Source organism: Onychomys torridus, chromosome 4, assembly GCF_903995425.1.
Source record: "Onychomys torridus chromosome 4, mOncTor1.1, whole genome shotgun sequence".
NCBI lineage: Eukaryota > Metazoa > Chordata > Mammalia > Rodentia > Cricetidae > Onychomys > Onychomys torridus.
The window spans coordinates 87581553-87594937 of record NC_050446.1 but is presented as its reverse complement, the minus strand read 5'-3'; the positions used below and the strand labels follow the sequence as shown (position 1 = coordinate 87594937).

The 13385-nt window shown below is 40.8% G+C and overlaps 1 protein-coding gene across 2 annotated transcripts in view; it reads right to left on the bottom strand.

Annotated features, from left to right (window-relative positions):
• Window positions 1-13385, bottom strand: part of Fmn1 (formin 1) — a 365829-nt gene that overhangs the window by 298996 nt on the left and 53448 nt on the right. The window lies entirely within an intron of this gene.

Sequence of the window (13385 nt, the reverse complement as noted above, 5' to 3'; positions counted from 1 at the left end):
ATTTTAAATGCTTAAGTCTAGGCATCAGCTTCATGAAACTGTTTAGAAATGTCAATATGTAAGAGTAAATGTTAGAATATGAGAGCAAAGATTAGCACAAGCTAAGAATGTAACAGAAAGCTTTAAAAAATTAAGTGAGCCCAAATCTAGAATATATGCAGTCCTTGATTTTAAGCAGTTCTGGTGTCAATAAAATACTGTGCTATGATTTTGATAAGACAGATGTGCATTCCTAAACCCCAAGTCATTGAGTGGTATTTGTTTTTAAAATAAGATGTTCTTCCAGTTTTATTGTCAAAATACCCAGTACATTAGGATTTAGTCACTAGCTGTGTTTCCTAGTAGAGGTTAAATTCCAGGCTTCAGTTTTTCCACATGGGGAACAAATAGTAACACTTGTAAATGCTGTCATGCGGCTGAGGGCAGTGTAAGATAAGATGGCTGATGTCTATGACAATGCATGGCAAACTAGACGGCATTGGATTAAAGTGAGTGTGAGTAGTGGGCAACTACTTTTACTGATTCAAGGGCACTCCTTGTGATGACGTCAATGGAAGTGGCACAAAGAAGTAAGATTTTAAGATCACTGGTTATCACCGGCCATCGACACTTGCTCGATGTATGTGAGTGAGGTCCAGCTCACTTTAAGATGGACTCTGCAGGGCAAGGATCCCATCAGTACACATTTCACGTGGATCTTTCATAAGCTATGAATGTAGCATGCAGAAAGCCTCCTGCGTCCCCTCCAGCAAGCATCTTTCCAGATGACAAGGCTGCCATGTGCTCTGTGTGTTCTACATAGACAGATGACTAGATGATCTTGGGCTAAAGTTCAAAAGCCTCCTGAGCAACCAACACACCACAGGAAGGTGATGAGAATGGCAGGTTAGGGACTTAGAATAAGCAGTAAATCCTAGGAAAATGCCCAACTTAGACAAAGAAGAACTCTACAGTGTCATTTGATGCTACTTAAAAAGATGTGAGAAGGTGCTTTAAGACTCCACTGAAAAACAGAGCAGACAGACAGAGCATGTATCATTACCTGCACATGCCTACCTTGGCCCTCTGTGCCAGAAAAGAACAAAAGATGAAGACAGCCAGGGTCTAGCATGTGTTCCGTGTGCTGTGTGCCTTCCTCCTTACCCAGTGCAATTATCTAGACTAGGTAGAAGACCAGAAATAATATTTCCCATATCTGGATAGACAAAATATTTTCTTTTCTTTCCTTTCTTAGCCTGTACCATTCGAACGCTTCGGCATGACACTCCCCACCCCCCTCCTTCTAGCCTGACTGTAAATAATTGTAATTGAACAAAATATGAGCAGGGGGATCTTTTCAATATAACATCCTCTGAGCCTTAGAGCCTTTGGTTTCGCTATGACAGTTGCTCCTGCTGTCTCCCATACTGTGCTCAGGAGAAATGTTATTTCACACACACACTAGCTCTCTTTTTTTTTCATGGAACTCTGACTTGACACACTGTGGATCAACTGATATTTCAGGCTTCAGTCTGATGATGCCACCTGTCAGGTGACATTACATTTTCCCCTTATACACCCCCACATTATGTCATTTGACAAAGGAGCCTCAGCCCAGAACTGGCTTGATAGTGTGAGTTACAGCTATTTCCTGTATTACCGCCATATGCGTGCATTATATTCAGACACTGGCCACAGCTAAGGACTTTCTCCTCTTTGAGCCATTCTCCTGAGAACTTTGAGGGCCTTCATGATTTGTTTCTTAGGTATTCTTCCTATTTCCTCTGCTAATTCTGTATAATGCTGCAACTTGGGTTCTTGCACCACCGTCTCTAGCTCCTCAGGGAGCATGCCATGTCCTACCTGGACCTGCATGACTCTAACAGCCTCTAAGAAACGCCTTAGAATTCAAATGGGAGAAACCCAGAGGGGCTGTAAAGTCTGTGAGCACACACACCCCTCTACTGGACAAAACGTGAAGGTACACAGGCATCTGGGGAAGGACTACAGAACTCTCTAACTAGAAAAGGGTCTCTCTTATTTTTTAATTTCTTTTTTAAATTATTATTATGTGTTTTAATTTTATACATCAGCCATGGGTTCCCCTGTCCTCCCCCTCCCGCCCCTACCCCTACCTTCCCTCCATTCCCTCCCCTCCATTCCCATCTCCTCCAGGGCCAAGACTCCCCTGGGGATTCATTTAAACCTGGTGGATTCAGTACAGGCAGGTCCTGTCCCCTCCTTCCAGGCTGAGCAAAGTGTCCCTGTGTAAGCCCAAGGTTCCAAACAGTCAGCTCATACACCAAGGACAGGTCCCCCGGTCCCACAGCCTGGGTGTCTCCCAAACAGTTCAAGCTATTCAATTGTCTCACTTATCTAGAGGGCCTGCTCCAGCTGGGGGCTCCACAGCCGTTGGTTCATAATTCATGTGCTTCCATTTGATTGGCTATTTGTCCCTGTGCTTTTTGCAATCTTGGATTCAACAATTCACGCTCTTGCAGTCGAAAAGGGTCTCTTATTCACTGACTGCACATGTGCAAGCAGAGGCCCACCATAGCACCTTGAGGCATGGGAGTTAGAGGAAGAGCACTATGGCTCTGTGCCAAGGTGATCGTTGCATGCAAGTACACATCCACAAATCAGTTCACCTGGTCTGTGCCTTTGAGTTCCCAGGGCTTTTCAGGTTATAAGTTAAAACTTTCCCTAGTGGAGTCATCAGCCAAAACTCAGGTGTTGTGAGATAGAACAGTAAATGGTACATCTGGGCACACATTTCAGCCACAGCATCAGCAGCCTCCATGAGCCTAGACCAGACGAGGGTACACTTCCATTGTCTCTCTGAACAATAAAGGAGTGGGAATGGTCTGGAACAAGGCTTCACCATGCAGACATCTGAGGATTCTCTGCATGTGACAGTGCTCCAGAGTACAAACAAAGTCACTGTGGAAAAGTAGGGAAGAGTGCCCACTGGAATGCTCCATATTTGGGTTCTAATCCTGGCGCTAACACCAATCAGCTGTTGGCCCTAGAAGAGTCAGCTCTTGTCTCCAGGGTTCTGGCCTAACAAGAAATGAGGCTGTGTCTGAATGCCCAAATTTCTAGATATTAGCAGCTGATGAAAACTGCAGAATTGACATTTTCTTCTAAGGACCCTAACAGCTCCAGGAGTATGGTGACACATATAGGAGACAACTAGAAGTATTAGCTATTCTACTTGGTTTATAATAAATGCAACTGAGTAGAGTATACACTGAACTATTTGCTCAGAGTTCAGAAGAGCACAATTCAACATGCTCACTCTACTGCCAGCATACCACAAAGCCTTTATAAGTCATGGCAGAAAACATCCAGAAAACCACTGTCCTCTGTGAGTGGTAGTGCACCCAACAAGTTGCCAAATTAGACAGCTGACTCCACTAATCTTAAATATGAATGTAGGAATTCACATAAAAGACGAGTCAAAACCTGGTAAGCATGCCACTGGGTTACCTGAGGCTAGCTCAAGAGCAGGTAAGCAGCCATGCCAAGCTAATGATTTCTAGACACTCTGAGCCCACGTAATCAGGATGAACAACAGGCTTGGGGAGAAGAACACACTCCTCAGGCTAACAGCTTCAAGGCAGGTTCTCTACCAAGCTACATAACCACTCATGGGGTCTCCAGCCCCCAGCCTCGGTTCCACATTCATTCTGTAGTCACCATAGACATGAGAGGAAACAGCAGTGCACAGAGTGAGATTTAGCACAAGGTCAGGTCAAGAGCAGGAACACTGGAAGGAGGGAGCTGGGAAAACCAGGATCCTGAGTAGAGTACTGGCTTAACTTGCATGACATTGAGCTACCTCACCTTTTCTGGAAGATCTAAAAATGCACTGGAGTCACAAGGTTTGGAATTAAAATTAAAGGCCATCTATACATCAGAAATATTTTGTTCCCAGAATTTCTTCCTTCAAATGATCTTTCAGTGCTTTCTCTCTCCCCCTCCTCCTGCCTAGCTCTCTTTTACTAATTAATTATTTGTTAATTAATTTTTAAATTTTGGTTTACCAAGAATTGTGTTAAAAGTGTTCAAGTCCAGATGAAGGGCAGCTCTGTCTGACTTGCACAAAAGACCATCAAGACCAAAGAAGTTAAAAATACTATTTTAGAACTGGTACCAGCAGTTCCTCTAGGCAAAAAGTCTCTTCAAAAGGCTGATGTAACCTCTTAAGAATCTTTGGACTCTCTCCCCTCTTAAGTCTTCCATTGTAGAGCTGTGTCTCTCAAAAGAAAGAGATTGTTGGTGTTAACTGCCAACTGAAGTTTTCACACCAGATCCTTCAGGGTACAGCACAGCTTGGGCAGGGAGGAGAAGGCTACTCTGCCTGCCTGCCCACCCTGGTGTTGCTTCCCACTGGCACCAGGCAGGAAAGAGCCCTGTTCTTCCTAGATGTAAGACAGGCAGTTCCCTTTGGAATTGGAGGTTTCTTGGCAGGATCTTGTGAGGCTAGGAAATCAAGGGCTCTGCTGCTGAGGCTTCTTGGGAGCACCTACTCTCCCACAAGAATGCCACCAGAGTCGATGAGCTTACATAATACTTGTAAAACACATTAGCTAGGACAGAGTTACTATCAACCATTGTACCAACATAAACTACCAAATCTTTAGGTTAAAAAGATGCAGATTTCCCTGTATTAGTTAGAAGTCACAATTGATGGGTTGGTTTATATATTTTGCTATTTATCCCTCTAGAATGAATGTGAGCTCTGCAGAGATGGGAATTATCTTGAGTTTTATCCATTGGGTCTATCTCCATTATGCCTAGAAGGATGATGAATCCATGATAGGTATATTTAATGAATGATATAGTGACTTTTGAATGTCTCATGATTACAAACACAAATGATCACAGTGACAGAGCTGTGTAGATGGCTTAATTTCACAGCATGTCATTTCACTGGTACAGGGACATCACAATGTGCTTAAAGGGGGGGGGGCGCGGGTAATGACAGGTGATGACGCCAGAGTCTTTATTTCCTTTGTATTTAACCTTCTCTATCTTGGTTCCACACTTATTCAGATATAATGATCTCTGTCTCAAAGATATGATGGTTAGGACTCTCTTGAAAAGTGTATGGTATTGAAGAGGTGTACAACTCTAGAAAAAATATGAAAAATACCCATTTTCACAAACATATGCCATCTGCCCCCACAGACAAGGACAGAAGCACATGCAGAAACAGAGATAGAGGGAAAGCTTCAAATCTTCCACCTCCCACATCTGTGGAGTGGCTCTTAAAATGTGGCTTGCTAATTTTATAACTTCTTTCAGGATGGAAATGTCTAAGCAAGCACTTTCCTTGGTGAACAACATTACAGCAATTTCATCTTGAAAACAGAGAAGTAACGATCACTGTAAGGGATGCACAGAGTTTGACACTGAGATATAGCAAGGGTCCAGGTGCGTTTGTATGAAGTCTAAAGCAAGGCTTCCTGCTCTGATTTTATCACCATTTAAAAATATTTTATCTACTATTTTGGATGCAAGTCCCTTAAACCCTTCCTGGAATAAATTAAGATTAAGACTAAGCCTTTTTTAAAAAGGCAGAAACATGCACACACTCACCTAACAGAGATTTTTTTTTTTAAAGAATCTGTTAACAGTGCATATGACTGTTCTATGTAAACAATAAACTGGGTAGCCACAGATGCCTGAATTTGGTGGTTCTTTTCTTTCTTTTTCCTTCTTTCCTTTTCTTTCTTCTTTTTTTTCAGTCTTCAGTCAAGACCACCCCTGACAGTTATTTTTTTATTTTTGTAGCAGTAGGATCTTCACTTCTACCATCTCTTCTGTGTGCTCGGCAAGAGTTTCATCAGCCTTTGGGAGTTCCCACCTCAAACAAGAAAGGTAGCTGTATATGTTAAGGAAAAGAAAGATACTTGGCATGATTCAGAACTGATGTGGTTTCAAAGAAAGTGACATGACTGACAGATCAGTTAAGCCCAAAATACATGAGCTCAAACAACAAAGCTTCATGGTTACATCAAGGAAATTCCCAGCATCTATACTTCTTCCCAGGAAGGGGTGGGGAGTTCTGATTTTTCAAAAAGCTGTAATTCAGATCCTACTCAAGAAATGATTTCCCTATCCAAATCAGATGTCATGTTTACTTTCACATTTCCAAGTCTATGTGAAATGCTTGCATATCTTTTATTTTCCTTTCCATGTGAATGTGTGTGTGGTGTGCATTCATTCATGCTTACATGTGCATGTGTGGTTACACATGCAGGTATGTGGTGTATGAGTATGGAAGCCAGAGGTTGATGTTAAGAATCTTTCTCAGTGGCTCTCCACCCTCCTCCTCCTCCTCTTCTTCTTCCTTTTATCTCTCTTTGAGATCGCATTTCATTGTGTAGAACAGGCTGGCCTGGAATTTACAGAGATCCATCTGCCTCTGATTCTCAAGTGCTGGGATTAAAGGTATGCACCACAACACTTGGTTATCCATATTCTTTTTGTCTTACAGTATCTCATTGAAATCCATAGATGGCCAATATGGCTAGTCTCACTGGCCAGCTTTCTCCAGGAACCCCTTGTCTCTGCCCTCCGTGGCTGCAATTATAGTTGGACAACACATCTCATGGCATTTATGTGGGTTTTGAGGACCCAAACTTTAGTTCTCTAGCCCATGGGGAAATTGCTTTAACTGCTGAGCTGTCCTGCCTGCCAGTCTTCATAATTCTTTAATGGTGAATGACCTTAAGGAAACAGTGAACCTCAGGTACCTCAGCCTCCTAAGGAACTCTGCACCATGTGGCTAGCTCAGCAAATTGGCTCCAGGTTTTTACTCTACTCTCTGTCTCCTGTGAAAGGAGTCATGGTAGTCAGATACAGGACTGCAACTGCAGTTGGTCAAACTTGAGTTTGCTTCTGTATCCTGACAGCCATGTGGGCAATTTACTTTCAAGTGACTGAGGTAATGCCATCTTGTCCTGATCTTACCCTGACTCCATTTTGTGTCTGCTCAGGTACTTTTCAGCCCCCAACCCATGATAAGTCACATCCACCTTGGCAGCACATTTGGTACTTTCTATGACCATGACCATGGCCCAGATGTATAACCATAACAGCTGATGTGTTCTGCCAAAACAAAGGTTACCAGGTTCCCCTGACCCACACCTGACAATGATGTCATTTTGGCTTTGGTTTCTACCTTTATAAATGCTGTATGCCTGAGATTCAATACCAAGAGTTCTTTAGTAAAAGAGGCTGTTCTTGGTTGTTGGCTAATACAAGACTCTAACCTGCCCTTGGTGGTCTGTAAATTTCTCACCTGGACTAGAATGGCTTCACTTCTTTGAATGTGTTTTGCCTTTCATTCTCTATAATGAAAACAGCAGTAACTCTTGAGTGGATTGGTCTGAGTTACCTATAGTATTTATGGAGTGTCTATCCAAAACCTTGTACCTATGAAGCCGTGTTCAGTAAAGGTCTGTTGTTGATGTTACTGCCGTTTGACAGTCAATGTCCAAAGGCACAGATGTGAAATTACAGGCAGGGTCAAAGTCAGTGTTGGGAAATGGAAGAAATTAAGGAACGTGAGAAGAGAAATGGATGTGTGTTCATGCTGGGAAAGGGCTCCAGGAAAGGCTGTCCACAGGAACATTATCACTGATGTCTACACTTACAGGTATTAGATTCCTATCAGAAGCAACCTACAGACGTAGATTGATATGCATCACCAACTCTTGGTCACTGTACTCTGCAGCTGTTGTTTCTTGCCCTCCAGAGCTTCCTGTTTCACCCCCTCTTGCCAATACAATGTGGCCAGAGCAGGTTTCCTTACAGTGGCATCACCTTCTCCTCTGCCACCCCCTCCCATGCACAGCTTGGTTGTCTCCCAGTGCCCTTCCTTGTCCAGCAACACACAGCCCTCAGCTCAGCTCAACTTCAACATGGACACACTGAGACTTGAATTATCTTAGCAGCTCTGCTTTCTGCTGTTTCACTAGATGTTGTAGTTACTTTTTTATTGTTGTGATAAGACACTATGACTGAGGAAACTTATAAGGGAAAACATTTATTTGGGGCTTACAGTTTCAGGTGGGTTAGAGTCCATGGACATCACTGTAGGAAAAACAGAAGCAGGCAGGCATGGAATTGGAGCAGTAGCTGAGAGCTCACATTTTGAGATACAACCACAAGGCAGAGAGAGTAAACTGGGAATGTTGAGATTTTTTTTAAACCTCAAAGGCTACTCCCACTGATATTCCTCCAAAAGGCCACACTGTTTAATCCTTCTCAAACAGTTTTCCCAACTGGGAATCAAATAATTCAAATATAAGAGCTAATGAGGGACAATGTCATTTAAACCACCACATTCCACTCCCACGTAATCACATCATAGAACAAGTGTATTTAGTACAACTTCAAAAGTCCCCAATAGTTTAAAATTCCAAAGTCCAAAGATTCTTCTGGGAGTCAAAAAAACTCTCTTCATTAAATTAAGTCCATAGTATTATCTGATACTAATATATAGGTTATGCTCAATTTATGCTCAAACTGTATTTTATGAATAGGTTATTTCATCCATGTTTCAGACAAAATTTATGTACTTCATGTAGTCCCTATGAATTTTAAATTTCTTTTGTATACAAGAGCAATTTGTATTCTCTCTTCCCTAAGCTGTTTAACTAGTTAAGTAAATGAAGCAGAGTCCCACTTCTGGACTAGTACAGTTTGGATCTAAATGTTCCCTAAAGTTCAGTCCCCAGAGAGGTGCTGCTAGGAGGTAAAAGAGGCACAGAGACATCAGGATGCCTTTACGTCACTGGAGGCAGCCCTTGAAGGGGATGGTGAGCACCTGATCTTCTCCTCACTCTTCTTTGTTTCCCGACCACAAGATAAACATTTCCTCAGTTACATGCTCCCCACCATTGCCAATTGGCACCACTGACATCAATAAAACAAATTCCTTTGTACGTTACGTCATGAAATCATAGGGAACGAGCTTCAGCAGTTCAGGATCCTTCCATGAGTTCTCATAAAGCCTGCCTCTGGGAGCAGCAGGCTGATGCTGTAGTTGAACACAGGTTTCTTTGTCTTTCTTTCTCTTTTTTTTTCTGATTATTTTCTTCACTCATTTCAGGAAGCTCTCTTGACTCTTACAGTGCTTAACATGCTCAGTATGCACATTACTTCTCTTGGCAAGAATCTTGTCTGTGGCTTGTTGGTTTGCAGCAACACCAAAAGTATGCCAAGTGACACTGTAAAAGATTCCAGTTTGCCATGATGACATTCATGAGACGTTCCTTTTTTAAAACAACAACAACAACAAAAACAAAAACCAGTACTCATGCCCTTGATATCTATATTGTCATTTTTTGGGGGGGGCGGGATTCACTCATATGTGGCCTAAAAAACAACCCTGTGTTCTTTCTTTAAAGGCACAGAGAACATATAAGGGACGCCTTTCTTTTCACTTTGTGTTTGTCGTTTTTTATGAATAATTGGAAGACACCTGCTCTGTTTAAAAGAGGTTTGGGTTTGTTTTTGATTTTTTTATTTTTAAAGAATATTTCATGGCGTGGGCTGTGCATGTTTAAAATCAAGGTTTAAATCTTCTCACAAAGAAATATTTGGAATATGTATTTTAAGATCTATATCTATTTTTAAACAATTAAAAAAAAACATCCATAGTTGGGGATTTAGCTCAGTGGTAGAACGTTTGCCTAGCAAGCACAAGGCCCTGGGTTCGATCCTCAGCTCAAAAAAAAAAAAAAAATCCGTGTCCTTTATAATATTTCACATTTCTCATATGGCTAAGCCACATACCTGATGCCCAGTCTGTTCTTGATGACACTGAGTCAGTTTATACACTCAATCCAAAAGGAGAAAAGGATAAAGTTTGTCTAGAACTAAGGCTGCTCTCTGCAGGTCTAGTCTAGGAGACTTCTTGAGGATAAATTCTCTTGCTGGAAACTGTAGGAGACCAGCCCCAACCTATCGAAGGGTTCTTGGGGGCGGGGAGAATAAGGAATGAGGAAGTATTAGATAGAAATATAGATAGAGATGATGAGAAACAGAGACACAGGATAGCTTCGGGAGGGCCCTGGGTCAATACCCAGTCACTCCAAGTTTAATCATGATGTGCTTTTTATACATTAGCAAGGAGAGGGACAAAAGACCTCACCCTTTGAAGGTTGAGGTATAAAGTATCAACAAGTATAGACTCTTCCAAACATCTTGTAATCATGCCTTTGGCCAAATCATCATATTATGCAGTCCTGCTGGGTAAAGCAAGCTCAGACTTTCTGACCTTGAGTAAGGCCTTATTAGGGATCCTCTGTGGGCCCCCACAGAAAACCTAAAAGCACAGATTATCTTTTAAGTCATTAAATTATAGATGGCAGAGTAGATGCAAGAAAATGATTTATTTGACCAGCTGAGCTTGTCAATAATAAAAATGTAAGTATACAATTGAGCTTTTGTTTTATGCAAAGAAATAAAATGCAGAAGCCAAATCTAAACCAAAACTAGACTGTACAAAAGTTTCCCTGCAAAGCATCTAATTTCTGAACACACTCTGGTGGGCAAGGCTCAGAGCCCTGCAGTAAAGTGTAATCCTGTGTAATTAGGTTTGCAAAGACAAGATGCGATAACACATGGTAAATCCTCTTGTCTCTCAATCACTCTGTCTTCTGAACCTTGTTGTTTTTTACAATACATGGGAAAAAAGAAGAATGGGACTCTGGCAGTCAACCAATGAACAATAAATGTATTCTTCCAATTTCTTTTCCTGATGATTTGGAGAATGGGGGAGAAAGAAAGGACATGCCACCGAGCAAATGTAGGAAGGGCTGTAACTGGGAGTGCTGGAGTATAATTTTAATAAACATTAAAAAATAACTTCTGACTATAATATTTGAGTCTGAGTAATTCTAGGACATTGATGAAAAACTTAATTTTAGATAAGGATTTTCTTCTGTAGGCATAAAATCCTTCAATGATGTAAAGTTAATATTTATTAAATAGTACTAGCAGATGAAAATTATTTTGTTATTAGCACATTTTAATATGTTTTAAGTTGGTACTAGTAGAATGCATGAAGTATCCTCAGTAAAACAGCATTCTGTTAAGAGGTAATGGTTATTCTGTGTCTACTATTCTAGGCGTGAAACTCTTGTTAGAACAATGAGATAAAGCCTCTTAGTCTATAATAACAAAGCCCATGGCAGAAACTATTCTTTAACTTATGAATTTATAATGGCAACAAATATTATTTGAAAATAAGCAACTATATACAGTTCAGTGGAGATTTATCTAGGCAGAAGATTGGAAACAAAATATACATGGTGAATGATACTCCAGATTTTGATAAAAATAAAATCTTTAGACATTCTTTATGAGTGCTTTGGTTTGATGTCTATGAGAACATTATGAGCTTTGGTTAAGTCTGACCTGGAATCTACTTCTTCAATCATTATTCAGATATCTTGGCCAGGCTTCACTATGGTCTCACTCCAACTTCCATGGTTCAGTAACCCCTTCGTATCTGAAATATGAATAAAGGCTGGAAACTCACATTTAGAAGGGAGTCTGCTCCATCTCAAATGCTGTCTGAAATGTTCACTATTGGTTGATTACAGGCTGAGAGTACAGACAAGGGAGGGAGAAAGTCAAATCGTTAGACCCCAGACATGCCACATACAGACTGCAGCCCCTTTGGACCCGTACACTGGTGTTTCTGAGCACTTCCAGCCAACTCCAGCATCCCATTTGCTGTGCATTCTCTTAGATAAGAGTGGCAGGGAAGAAAAGCAGGGAAATTATTGTAGAAATCCGAAGCATAACTCTTATCTTTGTTGACACATCTAATTTATGACTGCCTTCACTATCCAATCAAAATCTAAGTTCTTTGAAAATCTATCCTCAGAGTTAACAGCTAACTAGTTAATGCTTTCACAAAATCAACAGGAGTAGTAGTACATTGTGACAGCAGTTGAAGCAGAAATGCTGCTAGGGGTTGTTCCTATTGGCACACCCCGACGGTATGACTGACTGACACTGTGATGACCATCTTACGGACTCTTCTTAAGAACTCTGTGATGTCCATTTTGTTATTCCCAGCAGAGAGAAAACTGAAACTGAAGAGGCTTTCTATAACATGTGTTACATCTCAGCAGCAGAATTCTAATTTGCCTCATTCTGTGATGTCTCCTCCACTCACCATCTAACCAAGCATAGAAAAACCATACAGTTTAAGCAACTACAACTTTTTAAATTTAAAGAGAGGATAGTCCACCAAGAGAATGAAAGATAGAAACACACATAGAAGGCAGTTAGTGAAGGAGGTTCTTAGGAACCTTCCAGAATGACCATGTAGTATCATAATCAAATATTACTTTCTCAAGAGTGACAAATGAGCCATAATAAATGGCAGAAAACCCATTTATTTCTTAAACTCACCTTCCAGGCATCAGCTCACTGTGGAAAATGAACAGAGTCTGAGTAAATACTCTGTTATTAAAATTAGAGAATTCAGAGGCTTAGAACCAGACTAATCTCAAAGAGTCCCTGTCCTCAGAGATTCATTATAAGCTTCTCATTTGACAATTGGCAAGAAGTAGTCCAGGAATATTGTAAGTGGTATTTCAATTACCATGTATTACACTTAGAATTTAAATATAAGTGATGATTTAAATACTGAACAAAAAACATTTTTTTTTTCAAAACCTTGCCCCTTAATCCATATTGAGTAAAAGTCGGAATGGTATACTGTAAAAGTTGCTTATCCCATTGGGTGTAGGTGCTAGTAGTGGTTAATTCTTTATAATAATACTAAGGGTATCAACAAATTGCTTTTAGGGCTGGAGAGATGGTTCAGAGCTTAAGAGCACTGGCTGATCTTCCAGAGGGCCTGGATTTGATTCCTAGCCCCACAACTCCCAACTTTTTCTTGCCTCCCAGGTCACCAGACATGCACATGCTGCACAGACATACATTTAGGCATACTACCCATACACATTAAAATATTTTTAAAGAAATTGCTTATAGAGGAAATTTAAGATTGAAAGTAAATATTTAGATATCTATTGTAGTACAAACTTAAAGTCACTGAAAATCCATATACACTTTGAGTTATCTATAAACCAGTAGTAGGAGCATCCTAACAAGAAAGGAGAACACCAAGACTGATGTTGGAAGGCCCAGCATATCCTGTCACCCAACATCACATGTGGGTAGAACCTTGCTTTTCATTTTCTTCAGTATTAAGGGACTAATATAGGGATTCCCACAACAATATTTTTAATCATAAATATAGAAGGGACAACTATCACCAGTTAAATCATAGGTGGAGCTTGGAGAACTGTCACTGGCTTTAGCAAAAGAAATTAGAAATTGTTGAAATTCCTTGAGGGTATGTG